At 33.4% G+C, this 25,101-nt stretch overlaps 1 protein-coding gene and 1 long non-coding RNA gene across 2 annotated transcripts in view; both read left to right on the forward strand.

Moving 5' to 3' along the window:
- Nucleotides 1–25,101, forward strand: part of LOC143230391 (N-acetylglucosamine-1-phosphotransferase subunits alpha/beta-like) — a 179,919-nt gene that overhangs the window by 127,818 nt on the left and 27,000 nt on the right. The window lies entirely within an intron of this gene.
- On the forward strand, nt 7,735–20,003 carry LOC143230475 (uncharacterized). The gene is made up of 2 exons (XR_013016449.1): nt 7,735–7,862; nt 19,779–20,003. It is a non-coding gene; the product is annotated as an uncharacterized LOC143230475 (long non-coding RNA).

Raw genomic sequence — 25,101 nt, forward strand, 5'->3', positions numbered from 1 at the left:
AATGATTTTATATAAAGTTTTTCCAAATTTACAGCTAGTATTGAGTGTTCTATCTTGTCTATAACTGGATATTTTATCAATGATTTTGGTATGCAGATTAATTCTGAGTTGATTTAGATACATTTCACGTAACAGGAGCTAGCTAGGTCTGTTGATCACATGAAGGATTTTACAGCTGAACTTATAGAATTCCTTTGTAGAAATACTAATGTCTGAAGTTAAACTATTTGTAATGTTCAAAATCTGTAAAATGGTCACATATCTGTACTTTTCAGATTAATTACAGTTAGAGCTTCCAAGGTTTATACCATACCAACTATAGCAAACCAACAATCTATACTGTCTCTTGGTGCACTGGCTTATAAACATTAGGCAAGGTTCTAAAATATCAGTTTACTCCACAATACTGATGATACATGAGTGCTTTTGTAAAGCATTATTGATACCTACACTCGAGAATTCTACAAATTTAATGAATTGATGGGAATAATGCAATACAGATTTAACAGTATAGGTTACATGCATTTCAAAATATATATTTAACTAAAACAAACATTGATATTAAAATAAATATATGATAGTAAATTTGTCACACACTTGGTTAGCAGCTACATCCTGGTTTCTATTTTGCAATACTTTCCCATTTCTTAGGTAATCTATGGGAAAGCAGCCCTGATTTGACAGGACTCACTTGACTATCCTGAAGTTTCAGTCTGAAGTGTAATGGTCATGCAGTTTTTCATACGATATGCTTTTGAAGATTGGCATGTATCTGTCTCAATTTCTATTTTGCTTCCTCCTGAAATGCACGTGATTTCAGTGGAAATGGTATGTGATTGGTAATATTGTCATAAGAGCAGGTTGAATCTATTTCAGCCAGAACAGTCAACCATAATGTTGTTTTTTTAACATGAGGGTTTCTTCACCTTCCATAATTTTCCTGTATATAGCAGCCTTATGAACTACCATTTAATACTAGCAACTAAATCTTTGCATGATCAGTACTCTCTGGATTTCTCAGGTTGCTTGAAGTCCTTTGTACTGAATGACCATTCCAGTTACTGACTGAATGTTACAGTTGCTGCTCTTTCTCTACAACTGTCCTAATTCTTAGGTTGCTTGAAGTCCTTTGTACTGAATGACCAGTTACTGACTGAATGTTACAGTTGCTGCTCTTTCTCTACAACTGTCCTAATTCTTATATGTTACCTCCATCTGAAGGTTTAGTTTTTGTTGTCACTAACCTTCAGACACAGCCAGATGTTTACACTGTTTGCTCACAAAACACTATTATTCTATTACCATCCTCAGACCAGTTCTTCTTATCCAAGATACTCAAACAGGGATTAATCCTCTTCACCAATAACTATGATCACTATTTCTCACATTGTTGATCGATCATTCATTCGTTGTCATTTCAGTAAGTGTCTTGAATGATTTATTGCCTGCCTTTGAAGATGCTAAACAACAATTTTTTTTTTATTGAGGACTCCCCTTGGAGGCAAGGAATTAGTCTTCTCCATATCATGTCTTATCAGACTTGTTGTGTTTCTGTATCCTAAGGGTTCCAGTTGAATTTTCCACTGGAGAACACTGAGGACCTCCCCCAGTACTTGTATTATTTGTATGATTTGGCAGTATCTTCATCTGAGGGTTTTCACCCACCCATGAAGCTAACTTAACTGCTTTGGGTAGATTATCAAGAGGGGTTAGTACTTTCATTCTGACGTTTCCTTAGCCCTTGCTTCATTTTGTAAGGGATCTCGCTCTCTGGTAAGTGTTGTCTGAGTAGGTGTGCTTTCTGCACAAGCAACCACTATTTCAGTATACTTTATATAAGTACAACAAGCTCTTTAGAAATGAGGTGTTTCATAAGACAACACCAGGTGGTTTTACCATACTATGCAGGAATGCCATGAATAAAGGTAAAACATATCCTGCCTGTCTTACTGATCATTGGATTGAATAAATTGGAATCAGTTTACTTTTGAAACTGAGGAAACTTGGTTAACCTATTGCATAGGTTCCAAAACACTGTTCCTCATAGCTCCACAACATGCATTACAAAGCTGAAGAGTCTTTATCATATCTAGTTTCTAGTGACTTGAGTGGTGGATAGAGGGTTTTCCTCCAGAATAAATTTCTTCATGCTTGGAGAATAGGGTGAAGTTAGGGGCTCTCCTACCGGAGTCCCTAGATGCTTTTTTTTGCCACGTGTCTGTAGGAGCAGCACCAATCTATGCAGGATCCTATTTGTAATATCTGTTTAGATTTGATGCTTGACTGTCTGGTTGGGACTGTGTAACCCTTCCTTTTGATCAATTTTCTTTTAGTACATAGTTCATTGAAGGGGCTTCACTAGCTCCAAATGTGGAGTGTTTCCATACTGGGTTGAACACAGTTCTTCATCCTCCCCTCAATTATAGGGGCAAGTGGAATGGTCATTGTCTGCTAAGTTGTGAATCAGGTAGAATGTTCCTAATTCCATACTGGATGAGTTCTAGTACTTTTGTTGAGTGGAGCATACACAGTCTTATCATTCTGAGCCTTTCAGGCTTCTTTAGGTGGAAAAGGAGGTTTGTCCACTTCAGCATTTCTTACTTTCTTGTTGTGATTCTGGAGGCTTGAAACACATCACTCTGTGGTTGTAGATATGTAGTTTAGTTGACCTAGCCACAAACATTTGATGTTGGAACTAAGATCACTTTATTCCAACACTTGACTTGTGGAACTTCAGCTGTCTATTTGGGGCTGGCCTATAATAATAATCTTTCATGTATAGTTCCATTCTTGATACAGGAACTGGATTCTGGGTGAAGAATGTACCTGTTATCAGTGTAGTGTGGTTCTCCCACTTGAGTTGCATTCTTAATGTCACAAGTGAGTTACCTCAGAACTCAGTTTTAGGCCCTTTGCTCTTTGTGATTTACATTAATGATATAGTTGAAGGAATAGTCAATAAATTGCATAAATTTGAGATTTTATTAAACTCTTGGTGTTGCTGGCTGTGAAGAGGATGTTGCTAATTTATGAAAGGATTTAAATCATTTAGTGAGTTGGGTGAATAAATGGCAGATAGGTTTTAATTATAATAAATGCAAGATAGTGTATGTTGATTATCATAATCTAAATTATAAGTATAGTTTGGATGAGAATAACCTTAACATTGTCATGAAAGAAGGATATGATAGTTGGTCAGTATCTTAAGCCATTCAAACAGTGTGTTGTTGATAGTAGTAAGGTAAATAGGATATTAGGTTGTACCTACAGAAATATTGAAAGCAAGTCTATATAGGTTATAGTTTCATTGTATAGCTTGCTGCTTAGATCATATTTGGATTACTGTTTTAAGTCTTGGACTTCTTGCCTTAAGAAAGACATTGAATTATTAGAAAAGGTCCAGAGAAGGGCTACTAGAATGGTACCTGGCTTATCATACAAGGTTAGATTAAGATCAATAAAATTGTTTTCACTTGAAAAATGAATAGTTAGAGTGGATCTGACTGAGGTTTTAAAATGAAGAGTTAGAGTAAATCTGACTGAGGTGTTAAAATGAAGAGATAGAGTAAATCTGACTGAGGTGTTAAAATGAAGAGTTAGAGTGGATCTGACTGAGGTGTTAAAATGAAGAGTTAGAGTGGATCTGACTGAGGTGTTAAAATGAAGAGTTAGAGTGGATCTGACTGAGGTGTTAAAATGAAGAGTTAGAGTGGATCTGACTGAGGTGTTAAAATGAAGAGTTAGAGTGGGTCTGACTGAGGTGTTAAAATGAAGAGTTAGAGTGGGTCTGACTGAGGTGTTAAAATGAAGAGTTAGAGTGGATCTGACTGAGGTGTTAAAATGAAGAGTTAGAGTGGGTCTGACTGAGGTGTTTAATATCATGAAGGGTGTTGATAGTGTTGATGCATCATGTTTTTCCATATTTAACAGTGAGAATAGTAGGACTAGTGGACACAAATATAACTCCTGGCAAGATGGGAGTCATCTTCAGCTAAGACAGCTTCATTTTTATAACAGGATAGTTGACCTGCTTTCAGATGTTATAAATTTAAGTGAGTTTAATGAAAAGTATATGACTTTAAATTTGTTTTTTAAATTAGTTTAGAGCAGTCAGAATTAACCAGTAAATCTACTGTTGTCCCAGAACATTATGTTTTCTAGTACACCCTTGATCTCTACAGGTTTTACCTTCACTAGGCCCTCCATCATCTCAGTGTTTGTGTCTGTTTCCACTACTTCTGTTGACACTCTCCTGCTCTTCTCTCCACTAAGAGCTGGTGTTAGTGACTGGGATTGTGTACATCTCTTGAAAAGTGATAAAATTATCTGAATGAGGTGCTTATATGCAGTACCAAGATAAGTGTTTGTATCAAGATAGATGAAGGATATCACAAGACAAATATTGCCAAAAGAAACTCAGTGGAGTATAAAATACTGGAGGGCAGAATTTCAAAGCATGTGTGGAAATAATGCAATGTTCTCTAGATTAGTGGATGGTTTTGTTTTGTGTGCAATTCCTTTATAGTTGATGGTTTAACATTTTTTGTGCAAATACTCCTTTAAATATTTGACAATTTTCCCTTTACAATATTAAATCCCCATAATAATTACTGTATTTTCTGCCTAATAAGCCGAATTTCTGGCCCTAAATTTTGGACCTGATTTTGGGGTCGCTTATTACGATCACTCCTTTCGAAATTTCTTCTTCTTAGAAATGTTTTTCTTTTGAAAATTACCAGAGGCGGTAATTTTGTCCCATCAGCAAAGCACGTTAAGACTACAGTGAAACGTTGTTTCTGGAATTTCATTGGTTACCTAATTACAGTGAGTGGAGCCAATAACGAATGACATATGGATTCCATCTCTGTCTCAATAACGACACGCTCTGCTTTTACAGAACGCCAGTGATCACACACAACATGCATGCTGACGCTGAAACGAGACTAAGAAATCATTTTGAAGAAACTTGTCACTTCTTAAAAATGGCTTTGCTTATTACGGTAATAAGCAAAACCCTCATTTTCAGAGCTGAAAATTGGCCTCGCTTATTCGGGATTCGCTTATTAACCAGAAAATACGGTATCCCCCTTTTAAACTTTCTTTGTTTGTTCTTTGAAACTTTGTAAGATGACATCTAAGTGAAGTGTGACTTTCAGCATATACCTGTTATGTCTTTGTTCAAGAGTATCTCAGCAAGCAACTTTATGCAATTATTATAGGCAGTATTTCAATGATACTAGTATAGATCAGGGAATGAACAGGGAATTTCATCCTATCCAAGGTGTAGGAAATGTGTATTTGCAAGGACTTCCACATAGTTGTCAAGTGACAGTTTGCTCATATTAAATTTGTTTCTTATAAATATGTGTAAGATGAAGTTCTGTTATAAAAAATAAGAATTCAGTGTTTTATTCATGTGTTAATGTGCCTAAACTTGCTTAACTGTAATCATGTTAATGTGATGATGCATAATATCTGGTTTAACAGTTGAGTATTCTGTGAACATGTTAGTGATGAAGCACCCTGTCTAGTTTAACAGTTCAGCATTCTGTGAACATGTTAGTGATGAAGCACCCTGTCTAGTTTAACAGTTCAGCATTCTGTGAACATGTTAGTGATGAAGCACCCTGTCTAGTTTAACAGTTCAGCATTCTGTGAACATGTTAGTGATGAAGCAGCCTGTCTAGTCTAACAGTTCAGTATTCTGTGAACATGTTAGTGACGAAGCACCCTGTCTAGTTTAATAGTTCAGTATTCTGTGAACATGTTAGTGACAAAGCAGCCTGACTAGTCTAATAGTTCAGTATTCTGTGAACATGTTAGTGATGAAGCACCCTGTCTTGTTTAACAGTTCAGTATTCTGTGAGCATGTTAGTGATGAAGCAGCCTGTCTAGTCTAATAGTTCAGTATTCTGTGAACATGTCAGTGACAAAACACCCTGTCATGTTTAACAGTTCAGTATGTTTTTAATGTGTTAATTTTATGAAACATTTAATCTTGTTTGACCCTGTTTGTTGTAATATACCTATGAATGGTAGTGGTTATTGTGATGTCATATGAGGAAACTAGATCTATACAGAGTTTTTTGGTTCAAAATGTTTCCTGGGAAAGGGAAGATTTGATGCCTGATGTGCCATGGCAGAGAAGTATGTCTATAAACATGGTCTGTTTGTATTCCTCCAGTACTTTTTCTGAAATGGTTCTGTTTCTCACACCAGCAGTCATCTGGAAATAAACTCCTCAGATTTGCATAAAATTGTGGGTGAAGAGATTAAGTTGAAGGGTAATATGGAAATAAAACACCTTTTGTATAATAATTTAAAGTTTAATTATTAATTAGTTACTTGTTTATTTTATAATTAATAGACATTAAGTAACAGTAATATTGCACTTTTAATTCTAACCTGCTGTCATGGACAGGGTTCAATCCCAGGTCTTTTTGTTGGATGTTGAATGATTTGGAATGTTATTATTTAGTTGGAATTAAAAGACATTCTCATCTTTTCCTCATGTGTGGTTTATATAGTATTATTTATTATAGTATTAATACTGTAATGATGGGATGTGAATCTAGGGAGACTGTAATAATACTATAATGATGGGATGTGAATCTAGGGAAGCTGTAATAATACTATAATGATGGGATGTGAATCTAGGGAAGCTGTAATGATACTGTAATGATGGGATGTGAATCTAGGGAGGCTGTAATAATACTATAATGATGGGATGTGAATCTAGGAAGCTGTAATGATACTGTAATGATGGGATGTGAATCTAGGGAGGCTGTAATAATACTATAATGATGGGATGTGAATCTAGGGAAGCTGTAATGATACTGTAATGATGGGATGTGAATCTAGGGAGGCTGTAATAATACTATAATGATGGGATGTGAATCTAGGGAAGCTGTAATGATACTGTAATGATGGGATGTGAATCTAGGGAAGCTCTAATGATACTGTAATGATGGGATGTGAATCTAGTGAGGCTGTAATAATACTATAATGATGGGATGTGAATCTAGGAAGCTGTAATAATACTGTAATGATGGGATGTGAATCTAGGGAAGCTGTAATAATACTGTAATGATGGGATGTGAATCTAGGGAAGCTGTAATAATACTGTAATGATGGGATGTGAATCATACACGAGTAAGACAAAGATAAAATAAGTTTAATACCTCCATCTGACTAATAATGTAATGAATCTAACAGAAAAGTCAAGTAAACCATTAAAATAACTTGATCAGTTGAAGTTCTAATGAATTAGCCAACAATTATGTGTATAACACACGTGTTTTTAATTGGAAGATCCATGACTGAATTGTGGTCATATTCATGACTTCACTAAATCTGGTAGACTGTAATGTAAATACCAGGGAATTATTGAATGATAGTATAATAATAATAAATAATTAAAATTAGACTGCCATGTAATATCTTAACTATGACAGTAATTGACACCTGATCTATAGATCCTTATTTTAAGTTTTAAACAAAAACTCTCACTTGAATATTACCTAAAACATCTCATATTACATATGTAAGTATGTTATTGTTTAACACTTGAGGTGTAATATACACATGTAACATCAGATGATTTAGATACGGTATTGTTTAATACTTCCAATAATTCAGATTAAGCGCTCTGATATAAGTATATTGTAATCATAGCAATCAGAAGTCATCGACCATTTGTACAGGACATCTTCAAGAAAGAGTCAAGACTTTAGATACTTTTGCCGATTGCTACGGCATGTGAATAAATTGTATAATGATTTTTATGGAAGTGAAACCAGAAAAGTTCCAGCACACATTGCTCATCTGATTGACATCGACATAATGAACAGCTTACAAGAAAGGTATGTTGACTCATTACTTCTGTTCTCTTTGTGATACAACTTTTAAGAAAATAGCTTCAAAGCTGAAGCAATAAATGTTTTTACTTGTCAGTGGAACTTGTTCTTTCTTTACAAAACAACAACAACAAAACATTGAAGTGATTGATTAGATTATGGTGTAAGTTTATTGTAGTGTAAGTTGATTCAGTGAATGGTGTAAAATATTTAAATCTGTAAGGTTTAGTTAATAATGATGATACACATAGTGATACACACAGTGATACACACAGTTACTAAATGCATAGTTCCCAAACACACAGTTACTAAATGCATAGTTCCCAAACACACAGTTATTAAATGCATAGTTCCCAAACACACAATTACTAAATGCATAGTTCCCAAACACACAGTTCCCTGAAGCTTAGAAACAAAATTTTAATAGTTTATGATAAAAATATATTAAAACTTGTAAGAATAAAGGAAACTTGGTAAAAACACACAATGAGGAGACAACAGTTTGATAGTTTGTGATAAATAAACTAATCTGGCAAGCATTTAATAATCATTGAAAAAAATAAAACTTATAATAAGACAAGCAGTTTATTGTTTGTAATAAAATACACTGGTGTGTAGTGAAAGTAATATTACCATTATATAGTGTTGTATAACATACAGTAGTGTGTAGTGAAAGTAACATTACCAATATATAGTGTTGTATAACATACACTAGTGTGCAGTGAAAGTAACATTACCAATATATAGTGTTGTATAACATACAGTAGTGTGTAGTGAAAGTAACATTACCAATACATAGTGTTGTATAACATACAGTGGTGTGTAGTGAAAGTAACATTACCAATATATAGTGTTGTATAAAATACACTAGTGTGTAGTGAAAGTAACATCACCAACATATAGTGTTGTATAAAATACACCCAGGTAGTGAGCTAACATCAACAAATATATAGTGTTGTATAAAATATACACCAGTGTGAAAGTGAAAGCAACATCACCAATATATAGTGTTGTATAAAATACACCAGTGCAGAAAGAAAGCAACATCACCAATATATAGTGTTGTATAAAAATATATACCAGTGTGTAGTGAAAGTAACATCACCAATATATAGTGTTGTATAAAAAATATACCAGTGTGTAGTGAAAGTAACATCACCAATATATAGTGTTGTATAAAAACATACACTTGTGTGTAGTGAAAGCAACATCACCAATATATAGTGTTGTATAAAATATCACTAGTGTGTAGTGAAAGTAACATTACCAATATATAGTGTTGTATAAAAACATAACTAGTGTGTAGTGAAAGCAACATCACCAATATATAGTGTTGTACAAAAAATACACTAGTGTGTAGTGAAAGTAACATTACCAATATATAGTGTTGTATAAAAAAAATACACTAGTGTGTAGTGAAAGTAACATCACCAATATATAGTGTTGTATAAAATATAACTAGTGTGCAGTGAAAGCAACATCACCAATATATAGTGTTGTATAAAATACAACTAGTGTGTAGTGAAAGCAACATCACCAACATATAGTGTTGCATAAAATACACTGGTGTGTAGTGAAAGCAACATCAACCAATATATAGTGTTTGTATAAAAAACAACTAGTGTGTAGTGAAAGCAACATCACCAATATATAGTGTTGTATAAAAAAATACACCAGTGAGTAGTGAAAGCAACATCACCAATATATAGTGTTGTATAAAACACACCAGTGCAGTGAAAGCAACATCACCAACATATAGTGTTGCATAAAAACAACACCAGTGTGTAAAGTGAAAGCAACATCACCAATATATAGTGTTGCATAAAAAAATACACCAGTGTAGTAGTGAAAGCAACATCACCAAATATATAGTGTTGTATAAAAATATAACCAGTGTAGTGAAAGTAACATCATCAACATATAGTGTTGCATAAAATCAATAACTAGTGTGTAGTGAAAGCAACATCACCAATATATAGTGTTGTATAAAACAATAACTAGTGTAGTGAAAGCAACATCACCAATATATAGTGTTGTATAAAAACACAACTAGTGCAGTGAAAGCAACATCAACCAATATATAGTGTTGTATAAAATACACTAAGTGTGTGTAGTGAAAGCAACATCACCAATATATAGTGTTGTATAAAAACAACCAGCGTGAAAGTGAAAGTAACATCACAAACATATAGTGTTGTATAAAACAACAACCTGTGTAAAGTGAAAGCAACATCACCAATATATAGTGTTGTATAAAACACACCAGTGTGCAGTGAAACCAACATTGCATAACCAATATATAGTGTTGTATAAAACATACCAGTGTGTAGTGAAAGCAACATCACCAATATATAGTGTTGTATAAAAAATACACTAGTGTGTAGTGAAAGTAACATCACCAATATATAGTGTTGTATAAAAAATAACTAGTGTGTAGTGAAAGCAACATCACCAATATATAGTGTTGTATAAAAATACACTAGTGTGAAAGTGAAAGCAACATCACCAATATATAGTGTTGTATAAAATACACTAACCAGTGCAGTGAAAGCAACATCACCAATATATAGTGTTGTATAAAAAATACACTAGTGTGTAGTGAAAGCAACATCACCAATATATAGTGTTGTATGCAAAAACATAACTAGTGTGTAGTGAAAGCAACATCACCAATATATAGTGTTGTATAAAAATACACTAGTGTAGTGAAAGTAACATCACCAATATATAGTGTTGCATAAAAATAACTAGTGTGTAGTGAAAGCAACATCACCAATATATAGTGTTGTATAAAATATAACTAGTGTGTAGTGAAAGCAACATCACCAATATATAAGTGTTGTATAAAATACAACTACCAGTGTAGTGAAAGCAACATCACCAATATATAGTGTTGTATAAAATACACTTGTGTGTAGTGAAAGCAACATCACCAATATATAGTGTTGTATAAAATACACCAGTGTGTAGTGAAAGCAACATCACCAACATATAGTGTTGTATAAAATACACTAGTGTGTAGTGAAAGTAACATTACCAATATATAGTGTTGTATAAAATACACCAGTGTGTAGTGAAAGCAACATCACCAATATATAGTGTTGTATAAAATATACCAGTGTGTAGTGAAAGCAACATCACCAATATATAGTGTTGTATAAAATACACTAGTGTGTAAGTGAAAGTAACATCACCAATATATAGTGTTGTATAAAAAACAACTAGTGTGTAGTGAAAGCAACATTACCAATATATAGTGTTGTATAAAATATAACCAGTGTGAAAGTGAAAGCAACATCACCAATATATAGTGTTGTATAAAACAATAAAAGTGCAGTGAAAGCAACATCACCAATATATAGTGTTGTATAAAACAATAACCAGTGTGTAAGTGAAATAACATCACCAATATATAGTGTTGTATAAAATAACTAACTAGTGTGTGTAGTGAAAGTAACATCACCAATATATAGTGTTGTATAAAATACACTAGTGTGTAGTGAAAGTAACATCACCAACATATAGTGTTGTATAAAAACATAACTAGTGTGTAGTGAAAGCAACATCACCAATATATAGTGTTGTATAAAACAATAACCAGTGCAGTAGTGAAAGCAACATCACCAATATATAGTGTTGTATAAAAAAATAACTAGTGTGTAGTGAAAGCAACATCACCAATATATAGTGTTGTATAAAATACACTAGTGCAGTAGTGAAAGTAACATTACCAATATATAGTGTTGTATAAAACACCACCAGTGTAGTGAAAGCAACATCACCAATATATAGTGTTGTATAAAAACACAACTAGTGTGTAGTGAAAGCAACATCACCAATATATAGTGTTGTATAAAATAATAACCAGTGTAGTGAAAGCAACATCACCAATATATAGTGTTGTATAAAATACACCATAGTGGTGTGTAGTGAAAGCAACATCACCAATATATAGTGTTGTATAAAACAATAACTAGTGTGTAGTGAAAGTAACATCACCAATATATAGTGTTGTATAAAAATACACCAGTGTGTAGTGAAAGTAACATTACCAATATATAGTGTTGTATAAAATATACCAGTGTAGAAAGTGAAAGCAACATCACCAATATATAGTGTTGTATAAAATATACTACCAGTGTAGTGAAAGCAACATCACCAATATATAGTGTTGTATAAAATACACTAACTAGTGTGTAGTGAAAGTAACATCACCAATATATAGTGTTGTATAAAAAAATACACCCAGTGTGTAGTGAAAGCAACATCACCAATATATAGTGTTGTATAAAAATAATAGTGTGTGTAGTGAAAGCAACATCACCAATATATAGTGTTGTATAAAATACAACTAGTGTGCAGTGAAAGCAACATCACCAACATATAGTGTTGTATAAAACAACTAGTGTGTAGTGAAAGTAACATCACCAATATATAGTGTTGTATAAAATACAACCAGTGTGTAGTGAAAGCAACATCACCAATATATAGTGTTGTATAAAATACCAACCAGTGTGTAGTGAAAGCAACATTACCAATATATAGTGTTGTATAAAAACAATAACTGGTGTGTAGTGAAAGCAACATCAACCAACATATAGTGTTGTATAAAAAATACACTGGCGTGTAGTGAAAGTAACATTACCAATATATAGTGTTGTATAAAAACAACAACTGGTGTGTAGTGAAAGCAACATCACCAATATATAGTGTTGTATAAAACACACCAGTGTGTAGTGAAAGCAACATCACCAATATATAGTGTAGTGCATAAAATACACTCAGAGCAGTGAAAGCAACATCACCAATATATAGTTGTTGTGTAAAAAAATAACTGAAGTGTGTAGTGAAAGCAACATCACCAACATATAGTGTTTGTATAAAAATACACTTGTGTGTAGTGAAAGTAACATCACCAATATATAGTGTTGTATAAAATCACACTTGTGTGTAGTGAAAGCAACATCACCAATATATAGTGTTGTATAAAATACAACTAGTGTGTAGTGAAAGCAACATCACCAATATATAGTGTTGTATAAAATATAACTAGTGTGTAGTGAAAGTAACATCACCAATATATAGTGTTGTATAAAACAATAACTAGTGTGTAAAGTGAAAGCAACATCACCAATATATAGTGTTGTATAAAATACACTAGTGTGTAGTGAAAGTAACATCACCAATATATAGTGTTGTATAAAATACACTAGTGTGTAGTGAAAGTAACATCACCAATATATAGTGTTGTATAAAAACACAACTAGTGTAGTGAAAGTAACATTACCAACATATAGTGTTGTATAAAATACACTAGTGTGTAGTGAAAGTAACATCACCAATATATAGTGTTGTATAAAAAATATACTAGTGTGTAGTGAAAGTAACATCACCAATATATAGTGTTGTATAAAAAATATACTAGTGCAGTAGTGAAAGTAACATCACCAATATATAGTGTTGTATAAAAACACTAACCAGTGTGTAGTGAAAGCAACATCACCAATATATAGTGTTGTATAAAATACACCAGTGTGTAGTGAAAGTAACATCACCAATATATAGTGTTGTATAAAATACACTAGTGTGTAGTGAAAGTAACATTACCAATATATAGTGTTTGTAAAAAATATACACTAGTGTGTAGTGAAAGTAACATTACCAATATATAGTGTTGTATAAAATACACTAGTGTGTAGTGAAAGTAACATTACCAATATATAGTGTTGTATAAAATACACTAGTGTGTAGTGAAAGTAACATTACCAATATATAGTGTTGTATAAAATACACTTGTGAGTAGTGAAAGTAACATTACCAATATATAGTGTTGTATAAAATACACATGTGAGTAGTGAAAGTAACATTACCAATATATAGTGTTGTATAAAATACACTTGTGAGTAGTGAAAGTAACATTACCAATATATAGTGTTGTATAAAATACACTAGTGTGTAGTGAAAGTAACATTACCAATACATAGTGTTGTATAACATACACTAGTGTGTAGTGAAAGTAACATTACCAATATATAGTGTTGTATTGTATCCTTGGGTCTATCCTTTTGGATTTTAGTAAAAATAACCGAGTACACTTTATGTTATGATAACAGACTTTTACTCAACAGAAATTCTGAAAGTAACGATATGCACCCTAATGTAGTTTAGAGTAGGTTGTCATACTAAGGATAAACATGGTAACTCGTATGTAACATTGAATAGGTTGTCATACTGAGGATAAACCTGGTAACTCATATGTAACACTGAGTAGGTTGTCAAATATTAAACCAGCCACATATCTTTCTGGATCTGCCAAAGAATTTTCATCTCAAACACAGTTTACTACAAAATAGTGAATAGAAGAACCTGTTTAGTCTACAACTACAGTATGTGCCAAAAAAATGTGTACACACTTTGAATGATTATAAATACAATATTTATTAAAATATATCTAGGTTTTGTAATCCAAGCTTAAGAAAAATGTAGAATCTTTTGAGTTATCGTAGGTGTTTGAACTGATGACCGTTCTGATCCAGGCACTGCTGATAATGCAGACAGATGGAATTGCAAACTTCACAAAAATATTTTCATTTAGTATTTGGGTGCTTTCAGTTTCTGCTGTCAGATCATCGATTGCTGCAGGTTTTGGGCTATAAACCTTATCTTTGACGTATCCCCATAAAAAAAGTCCAGAGGTGTGAGATCTGGTGAACAGTCCAGAGGTGTGAGGTCTGGTGAACAGTCCAGAGGTGTGAGGTCTGGTAAACAGTCCAGAGGTGTGAGGTCTGGTGAACAGTCCAGAGGTATGAGGTCTGGTGAACAGTCTAGAGGTGTGAGGTCTGGTGAACAGTCTAGAGGTGTGAGATCTGGTGAACAGTCTAGAGGTGTGAGATCTGGTGAACAGTCTAGAGGTGTGAGGTCTGGTGAACGTGGGGAAATCCATTGCTACCTCTTTGCTCAATTCATCTGTTCGTCAAATTTTCATCAAGATAGGTCCTCACATTACGATGGTAGTGGGGAAATAAAACTCCTTATCTCCAAATTGCTCTCAAATGCGTTGCACGACAGATTCTTGCAGCAAGTTCAGATAAACGAGACCAGTGACTCTGTTTTTGAAAAAGAATAGTCCAGTTACACCCAATTCTAATAATCCACACAGACCGTAACCCCTGGTAAGTTTACGTGGTGTTCAACCATAACATGTGGCTTCTGAGGTGGTCAGTAGGTGCAATTGTGGCAATTAACTTAGCCATTTAACTTAAATCATCTTCATTGAGGATGTGGACTAATACCAGAATAAAACCTTTCCAATGAATGCGCTTCAACATGCGATGGATCCTTGATTTTGGAATTCCTGTCTCTCGGGCTGTTTGCCGAACAGATTTTATTGGAGATCGGTGGAGACTTTCCAACAGATCTGCTTGTTGTGTGGGACTGGTGGACAACTGCAGACTTCCAGAATGCCCTTTATGGACGTCATAAACAGTTCCATTTGTTTCAAACTTATCTCTGATGCAGTAATGATGAGTCACATTGGTGGATCTGTTTGAAACTCCCTTCTAAACAATTTTACACTTCAGCTATGTTCTCACACTTCCAGTAACACTTTAACATAAATTTACTTTTATCAAAACTTAGTCTTGCTTCTACCATTACTTCAAATCAGTTGCACCTGTTTGAATGAGTTATAATCATTCATAGTGTGTGTACATGTTTTTGGGATACCCTGTATTAGTACTAATGCTGTGCTACCTGTTACTGAAGGACTTTTTTGGATTTTTCTGTCCAATTCAGTTCTGTAATTTAGCTGAAATTCAACAACATTACCCAATTTAGAATACAACAAACTATAATTGGAAGGAAGCAAGGGCATCAGATCCAGTTTAAAATCATTTCCAAAGTGAACAGATCAGATTAATAAGAAACTATTCATCTATTTCCATGTGACCAGTTTATAGATGTCATAAAAAATAGATATGAAAATTGGGCTGAAGTAAAGTAGATATAAATCTTTAAAGAAAGCTCTCTGGTTGGAACTTGAATCTTTTAGAGTTACGGAGAAACAATTAAATGCACCATTTTGAAGTTATGGAATCATAAGGTCAAGAAGTATAGAATTATCTTCTTCCTGTAACAGTAGCTTAGAAGAAATGAAAGGATTAGTTAGACATCTGTATACATGGAACATAAACTGTAAGACGATAGATGTTTCAAGAGCGACTTGAAAGTATGTATTATCAGTAACTGCAGACCAAAGTGTGTAGGGAATAAGAACTCCTTTCAGAGGATACCAGTAAGAAGGAACTGTTATAGATATGGGATATCTGGCTATTACAGCTAAGACTATAGAGAATTAATTAACGACTGTTGGTACACCAATAAGCCAATACCTCATGGATAAGTCTTCAAATCCAACCACATCAAAAGAAGAACAAAGGGCTAATCAGGAAACCATAATTAGCTGGATTTGTGTGGCAAATATCAGTTCATAATATCCCATCTACCCCAAACGAGTTAAGAAATTTATTCTTTAAAGAAACCAGTCCACAGATGGGAAGTTTTACAGTGCTTTTATCAACATTGATTCTACAGAAACAATTATTTGACTTGATTTGCTAATTAAAAACAGGGAATTGCTTCCAACATTGATGAAGGAAGACGTGAATAACAAACAGACATAAAAGTTTCAATAAGAGGGAAGTGCCCTTAGTGTAAGAAGTAACTTATATCAAGGAACATAGCAAGTTGAGAGCTTACTTCATGTGCATACATGGATGTGTTTAGGCTAGCTTCAAGTAGCTTGACAGTCCATGATTAAGAAATCCTTGCATACTATATGACAGTTACTACAATAGAGGTTAAATGTTTTGTAACAATAAGGATGGCAGTTATTATATTAAGAGGTGAAATACCAAGTGTTAATAGAATTGATCATCAAAAGAAATGTGAAAGTCTGGTGCCAAGTCTGGGTGGGATTTTCAAGATGTGAAACATCAGAAGTTGATAAGACCTTTGTGACAAGATGTTGGAAGTCTGATATTATATGAAGACAACTTACCACTTTACCTACAAAAGCTGTACAACTGAACCTATAGATCAATGCCAGAGATTACTTGATTTATTTATGAAATATCAAGATAGTTTCTCTGGTGCAGTTTGACTGAGACCAAAGAGGTAAAACATCTTCTAAAATGGAGATGCAGCCCCAGTACAACAGTTAGCTGGACAATTTCCACATGTAAAACAGGTTGAGCTTTCAAAGAGATAAAAATCATGGTATAATAGAATCAAGTATTAGTTCTTGGGTACCAAATATCTTACTTTTGAAGAAGAAGAATAGAGCAACAAATATTTTTTTCTTGTAAGAAAGTTCACCGAATCACACGTACACAAAACAGTGGCTACCTAAAGTTCACCAAATCACACGTACACAAAACAGTGGCTACCTAAAGTTCACCGAATCACACGTACACAAAACAGTGGCTACCTAAAGTTCACCGAATCACACGTACACAAAACAGTGGCTACCTAAATTTCACTGAATCACACGTACACAAAACAGTGGCTACCTAAAGTTCACTGAATCACACGTACATAAAACAGTGGCTACCTAAAGTTCACTGAATCACACGTACACAAAACAGTGGCTACCTAAAGTTCACTGAATCACACGTACACAAAACAGTGGCTACCTAAAGTTCACTGAATCACACGTACACAAAACAGTGGCTACCTAAAGTTCACTGAATCACACGTACACAAAACAGTGGCTACCTGCTGCAAACAACTGACTAACAGGTTTTTCACACTGGCTCTAAATAGTGAACATTGGCAAGTGCAAATTAATAAAGCAACTAGAAGAAACAACCGTTACTGCAGGAAAAAGATTGTGCTACCATTGGGAATATGTAATACACTTGCTACATTTCAGTGAATAATGAAGTGTGCTGTATCTGAACTATCCAGGAATGTCATTCTCATCTACTTGAATGGCATTATTGCATAAGGTAAGACCTTTGATAATGTGAAGGTTATTGATTTGTTGAACATAGATTCCTCTGCTGAACCTGAAAAAATGGGAATTGTTCCATCAACACGTATGCTTCCTGGGATATGGAGTCAGTAGTTAGAAAAAAATTGAGAATTGGTCAGTACCAAAGAACCTGTATGAGGTAAGATGATTCATGGACTTTTCTCATACGAAGCTCATTCTCTACACAAATTACTTGAAGTCAAATAAATTTTCTTGGACTGTTGACTACAAATAAAAGTTCAGAAAAGTGAAGAAATAATATACTAATAGTACTGTGTTAGCTTATCTAACTCTTGAAAATTCACTCATTAGGTGGAGATGCTTATATTTTTACGGTGGGAACAATGTCATCACAAGTATAACATGTAAAAGAGCATATGATTACCTACTGTCCTATTATAGCAAGACTAAGAATGCTGCAGAAAAAATGTGTTGTACTTCTCAGAAAGAGTCACTGAGTGTTGTCCCGAGTCATTTCTATCATCATCTGCATGGACAAAACTTAGTTTGGACAGACCATGCAGCACTGAATGGATGGATTTTCACAGTTCAGAAGACCATATGACAAATTGACTGTAAAATTTCCAGGAATACAACTTTAATATTGTACATCATCTTTGATGGAACTATGTAATTATGACACATTATTTCTAAGACCATGTAAGAATGTAAATTTTAAAACGATGATAAATATTAGTAAGTAAAGTACTACAGAGTATAATGAAAAATGTAATGGTGAATAACAAATGTTTTCTAGTACTCAGTTGAAATATACTCAGACATAGCATAAGAGTTTGAAACCATTTGTTCGTTGGATGAAGAATAATACAGAAAAATGAAAAACATTTACACCATGCAGCTCAAGTCAAAATTGTATTTGGCACAGTGAGATTTATTATACTCGTTGCATTGGAAATGGGAAGTTGCTAGTGAACAGAAACACTGATTACATTGATACTTCCACAGTTTTTACAATCTAAATCACACTGCTATCTCTACAACCTGAACACTTAGATGCTACGTAACCACTGGAACAAAGTAAAAAAATGCATTACTTCTATTCAGTTTGGTTCTAAAGCACTCTGCTATCTCCACAACCTAGACACTTAGATGCTATGAAACCACTGGAACAAATAAAAGAATGCATTCCCCTTGGTGGACTCAGCAGATAGTCTAATGTTGTTTTGCTGTAAGAAAAACACACACACACACACACACAAAAGAATGCATTACTTCTATTGGGTTTGGTTCTAAAGTACCCTGTCATTTCTGCAATCTAAACACTTAGGTGCTATGAAACCACTGGAACAAGTAAAAGAATGCATTACTTCTGTTGGGTTTGGTTCTGTGGATCTGTAGAAAACTGGTGCAAATTGTGATAGTTCTGATGTCAACAAAATGGTTTAAGAGCATCTTGAAAAGACACAACCATGTATCATTAAATCATTTGTTTATGTGGATGAACATCATAAAATATGGAGTCATGATCTGTCATTGCTATATTTATGAATTATTGAACAGGAGTACATGAATCTGCAGACAACACACCATCGTCTTTGATATTTGGAAGCAAACTTAAGAGTACCATTGGAACTGCTATGTTCACATCTATAGTAATTACTCAGTAATATCTTACACAGGATATGCAGAGGAATACATTGAGGTCATACATCACATTATCCTCAAAATTTAGTTTATAGCAAGAATAAAAGTTTGTAAAGTGAAATTGTATGGCTGTAAAACCTCTGCTGCAAGGAAGGACACACTTGAAACTCTAGCAGGTTTTGGGAAGGGTCATGAATTGAAAAAATACAGAGAGATGGGTTAAAGGTCACCTACTGTTATTATTTATGGAAATAGTCATTAAGATAACTTCTTTGTAATTCTAGAGAAGCATTTGTCAGTAGAAAGAAAGTAAACCTGCTGAAGAATCCAGCTTTCCTGTCAAGACCACTTCCAGAGGATCAATATGGATGGATCTATCACTGGATTCACTCAGTCACCTATCTAAAAGGAATTTCCATACGACAGGATAGCCAGTGGTACAGAGTAGAAAAAGGTCAATCCATCTGCATTCCATGATTTTTGGAAGAGAAAGCCACCAAAACGGGATGGTGAATGTACAGTTTAATATAGTATTTTATTTTTGTATTAGGATTGTTCAGGATATTTCACTTACCAAGAAGGGAGCATTGTTGTAAGCTCTATTTTCAGTATTATAATATAGATGTATGCTGGAGTGAGCTGCTAATTGGGGTGGCATGATGATGAAGATATGATAATTGAGTTTACCAGGTATGCAGAAGTAGGAAGGTTATGATATAAATACAAGTGAAGTATTCAGTAAGAAGTTAGTAAATGTTTAGTAAGAGAATCTAATTTCATAAAAGTTATTCAGTGAGAGTTATTTAGATTAGCCATGAAATTGTGTAAATTTGTTAACTGTAAATTAGCATAATATACCATTCATTGATGAGGAGGTTCTGATGAAACATTAATTTTTAACTTAAGTCTACAACTTGTTTCAAGGTAAATGTAGTCTGCAGAAACATTATAGAATACTCTATGATAAAAGCTAATTGTTTATTGTTATGTAAATTGAACTTTATTATTTTCTCCAAATATTTCAAAAGAGTCTGTCCAATGATAGAACATTTCACAGCACCAATAATCAAAATCTTAAAATGTTTACTTTGTTGTGGTATCATTAGCTAATGCAGTGCATTGAAAATTTTCATAGATCTTACATCAAGAAGAATTATATTGTACCAGTACATGAAAATACAAGCCAGTGTTACTCTCCATCTGAGAATTAATATGCTATAATGAAATAACTCCTTCAATTTCTATTTCTAAGATCTAACACATCAACTTACACCTTATTAACATAAACAATTAATGCTTTTTTACTATTTTATGTTTTAGGCTTCACATTAAAATAGTGTTTTTATTTTTTGAAATACAGGGGTTGAATATGTTACATTGAAATTATTTTAGAGCCCATGTTGCAATATCCAGTCATGTTCTATTTGATGGTCATGCACCTTGACAGTAACTCTGCAGCATTGCAGGAAGGTGGTCATAAAGCTGTTGTGCTGCAATTATACTTGCATTCTTTTATTCTTTTCTTATGAAGATCACAGTTTCTCTTTGTCCATTTCAATTTTCCAATATCACGAAACTCCATAGTTGTCACATTCTGTAATATGACTGGTATATCTTTATATGGGATAACGTTTTACCCCCTCAGTCTCTAGCTACTTGGGATACAGGAGGTGTTGTGCATGAATTATGACCAGAAACCTTAACTTGGTGAACCTATACCCTGTTGGCTTCATTATGTTGCTTGTTATTGCCTGGAAGATGTGGATGACTTTTGCTACTTTGTGTTCATAGATTCTCACCTGTTATGCTACACTATGCTTTCTGCTGTTGCAGGTCTTTGTTAGTTTGAATGGTGTTAGTGACATGATTCACATTTCTTACTTTTACAATGACAATGACAACAAGGGATATTCTAACCTTGGAAATTCTAAATCTTCAATATGAACAGACATCTATATGATCCAAAATCTTGAATGTTTTCCATTGGAAAGTACTGTTACATACCCTTCCAAAAATGAAATCAGTTTTTGGAAGCATCATACTTCCTAGAAATCACCAAAAAATGTTAAAAAGTAGTTTTGATATACTCTGGAACGTTATTAGCTGTTACCATCAATTAACTTCTTGCTTTACATATAAAAAATTGTTTTAATATAATGTACTTAACACTTTTTGTACAATGTGGATAAAGACAGCAGTTGACACTAGCTGACATATAAACACATAAAGGTATTATTTCACATTTTTGATACACAATACATCTATAATGTTTCGTTGTTTTCATTTATGTCATCATAATGTTAGGAAAAATCTTTAAAAATTTATATATTTACGTTGTTGAAACACTATTTTCCATTGTCTGAAAGTTTGAACAATGTTTGAATATAAAAGTCATTGAAAACAAAGTTATGTGTGCTTTACTGTATTCTGAAGAAATATGTATAATTAAGATATAAATACATGTGTTTTGTACAGGTATGTACATACTAATTATGCTTAAGAATATGTTTGGAATAGGCTGAGAGAAATACTCAAAGTAAAGTACACTTTTATGTGCCATGTTTCATGCTTTTATTGGAATTGTTTTCCTGTCCTTCTCAGTTTGCTATATGTTGTAGCTACTGTTTCTGAAGGCCTTACCACCTACTATCCACTCTTTGTTAACACATACTTCCAAGACCAAATATAAGTAAACAAAGGCCATTTGGCCTGCATCAGAGAATCTGACAGATGTGTATGCAACTGAATTGAATTCTAGTTTCTATAATCATTTTTCCAATTCACACAAACACTGAAAGTAAGTAACAGCTGGAAGTGAGTGGTCCATCGTCACCATCATCTTTATATATATAACAGTACTGTGATATACACCTAGCTCTTCATCTTTTGATTTCTCTGTTAGAATACTGTTGTAACTACAACTTTGTACAGGAAACATTGCTTTTTATTGAAATGGAAAGTTTAGTTTTCTAATAAAAACAGAATATTAATGTTTTACTTCTTTTGAAACTATCTAAGTCTAACCTTAATTATTAGGAGATTACCACGAACTGAATATATTGGCTCATGTTTTCAGCAGTGTACCACCACTTAACAATTTGCAGATTCTTTAAAGAAAGTGCAGTAAATCATTTGTAAAATTGAATTTGTTATAAGACTAAACAGTGTTTAAGTTAATGTATCAGTGGATGTGTGTCATTATTTATTATTATATTTTCATTACATGTAAGATTTCCCGACGAGTTTGATGCTACTTCATCACGTAAGATACGTAGTGGAAAAGACATGCAGTTTGCTTTTTCATATTTCTATTTTCTCATCAGTGAAAAACAAAATATTTCCATAAAAGAAATATTTGACAGGTTTGACACTGATCATTCAGGGTAAGTTTTATAAAAATATAATTCACTTTTTAAATGATTTAAATCTGTAAAGTAATCATTAACTGGTTGTAATGAGTGGTGCAGTTTGTGTGTGTAACCGGTTAGGTTTGTCAGATGAGATATATTTGTTTAAACTGTTGGTTTCATATCAGAAGACATGTTTACACTATTTGAAAAAAGAGAGGTAAATAAGATTGTACAATTATACCAGGGGTTTTATACCAGAAGAGATGATGACTGTATGTTAATTAAAAATGAAGAGATGGTGACTGTATGTCAATTAAAAATGAAGAGATAACCAAGTTTGTTTATACCAGGGGTTTTATACCAGAAGAGATGGTGACTGTATGTCAATTAAAAATGAAGAGATGGTGACTGTATGTTAATTAAAAATGAAGAGATGGTGACTGTATGTCAATTAAAAATGAAGAGATAACCAAGTTTGTTTGTTTATACCAGGGGTTTCAAGTTAGAAGAGATGGTTACAGTATGTTAATTAAAAATGAAGAGATAACCAAGTTTGTGTGTTTATACCAGGGGTTTTATACCAGAAGAGATGGTGACTGTATGTCAATTAAAAATGAAGAGATAACCAAGTTTGTTTGTTTATACCAGGGGTTTCAAGTCAGAAGAGTTGGTGACTGTATGTTAATTAAAATGAAGAGATAACCAAGATTGTGCATTTATACCAGGGTTTCATACCAGAAGAGATGATGACTGTATGCTAATTAAAATGAAGAGATAACCAAGTTTGTTTGTTTATACCAGGGGTTTCAAATCAGAAGAGATGGTGACTGTATGTTAATTACAAATGAAGAGATAACCAGGTTTGTTTGTTTATACCAGGGGTTTCAAGTCAGAAGAGATGGTGACTATATGTTAATTAAAAATGAAGAGATAACCAGGTTTGTTTGTTTATACCAGGGGTTTCAAGTCAGAAGAGATGGTGACTATATGTTAATTAAAAATGAAGAGATAACTATGTGTGTTTGTTTATACCAGGGGTTTCAAGTCAGAAGAGATGGTGACTGTATGTTAATTAAAAATGAAGAGATAATCATGTGTGTTTGTTTATACCAGGGTTTCAAGTCAGAAGAGATGGTTACAGTATGTTAATTAAAAATGAAGAGATAACCAAGTTTGTGTGTTTATACCAGGGGTTTCAAGTCAGAAGAGATGATGACTGTATGTTATTTAAAAATGAAGAGATAACCAGGTTTGTTTGTTTATACCAGGGGTGTCAAGTCAGAAGAGATGGTGACTGTATGTTAATTAAAAATGAAGAGATAATCATGTGTGTTTGTTTATACCAGGGGTTTCAAGTCAGAAGAGATGGTGATTGTATGTTAATTAAAAATGAAGAGATAACCAAGTTTGTGTGTTTATACCAGGGGTTTCAAGTCAGAAGAGATGGTGATTGTATGTTAATTAAAAATGAAGAGATAACCAAGTTTGTGTGTTGATACCAGGGTTTCAAGTCAGAAGAGATGGTTACAGTATGTTAATTAAAAATGAAGAGATAACCAAGTTTGTGATACCAGTGTTTTCAGAAGAGATGGTTACAGTATGTTAATTAAAATGAAGAGATAACCAAGTTTGTTTATACCAGGGGTTTCAAGTCAGAAGAGATGGTGATTGTATGTTAATTAAAAATGAAGAGATAATTAAGTTTGCCATGCGTTATCTATTTGTTGTTAAGTACTTACTATATAAAGAAATATGTTATTGTTTTTAAGTAGTTATTATCACAGAGAAATATGAAATCTTTTTTTTTCTCAGTACTTACATACAGCCATGTGCTTTGCAACAACAAAATTCAAGAACATTATTCACAAGTATTGTCTATTCTTACATCATATTTCTCTACTTTTGACATATGGTGCTGATTTCCTTCCTCCTTCTCACACAATAATGTGTACAGCTATTAACCACTTTAACATACTTAATCCTGGGAACCTACACTACAGTTTCTAGTGATAACTGATTGAGCATCTTTAATGTTAATTTGGGCACCTTCTCTAATGTTACTAGTACGAGCTGATTGTACATTTTTAATGCTAATTGTATTCACCTACCCTGATGTTTCTAGTACTAGCTGATTGTACATTTTTAATGCTAATTGTATTCACCTACCCTGATGTTTCTAGTACTAGCTGATTGTACATTTTTAATGCTAATTGTATTCATCTACCCTGATGTTTCTAGTACTAGCTAATTGTAAATC

Source organism: Tachypleus tridentatus, chromosome 1 (assembly GCF_004210375.1).
Source record: "Tachypleus tridentatus isolate NWPU-2018 chromosome 1, ASM421037v1, whole genome shotgun sequence".
In the NCBI taxonomy this organism is placed as follows: Eukaryota; Metazoa; Arthropoda; class Merostomata; order Xiphosura; family Limulidae; genus Tachypleus; species Tachypleus tridentatus.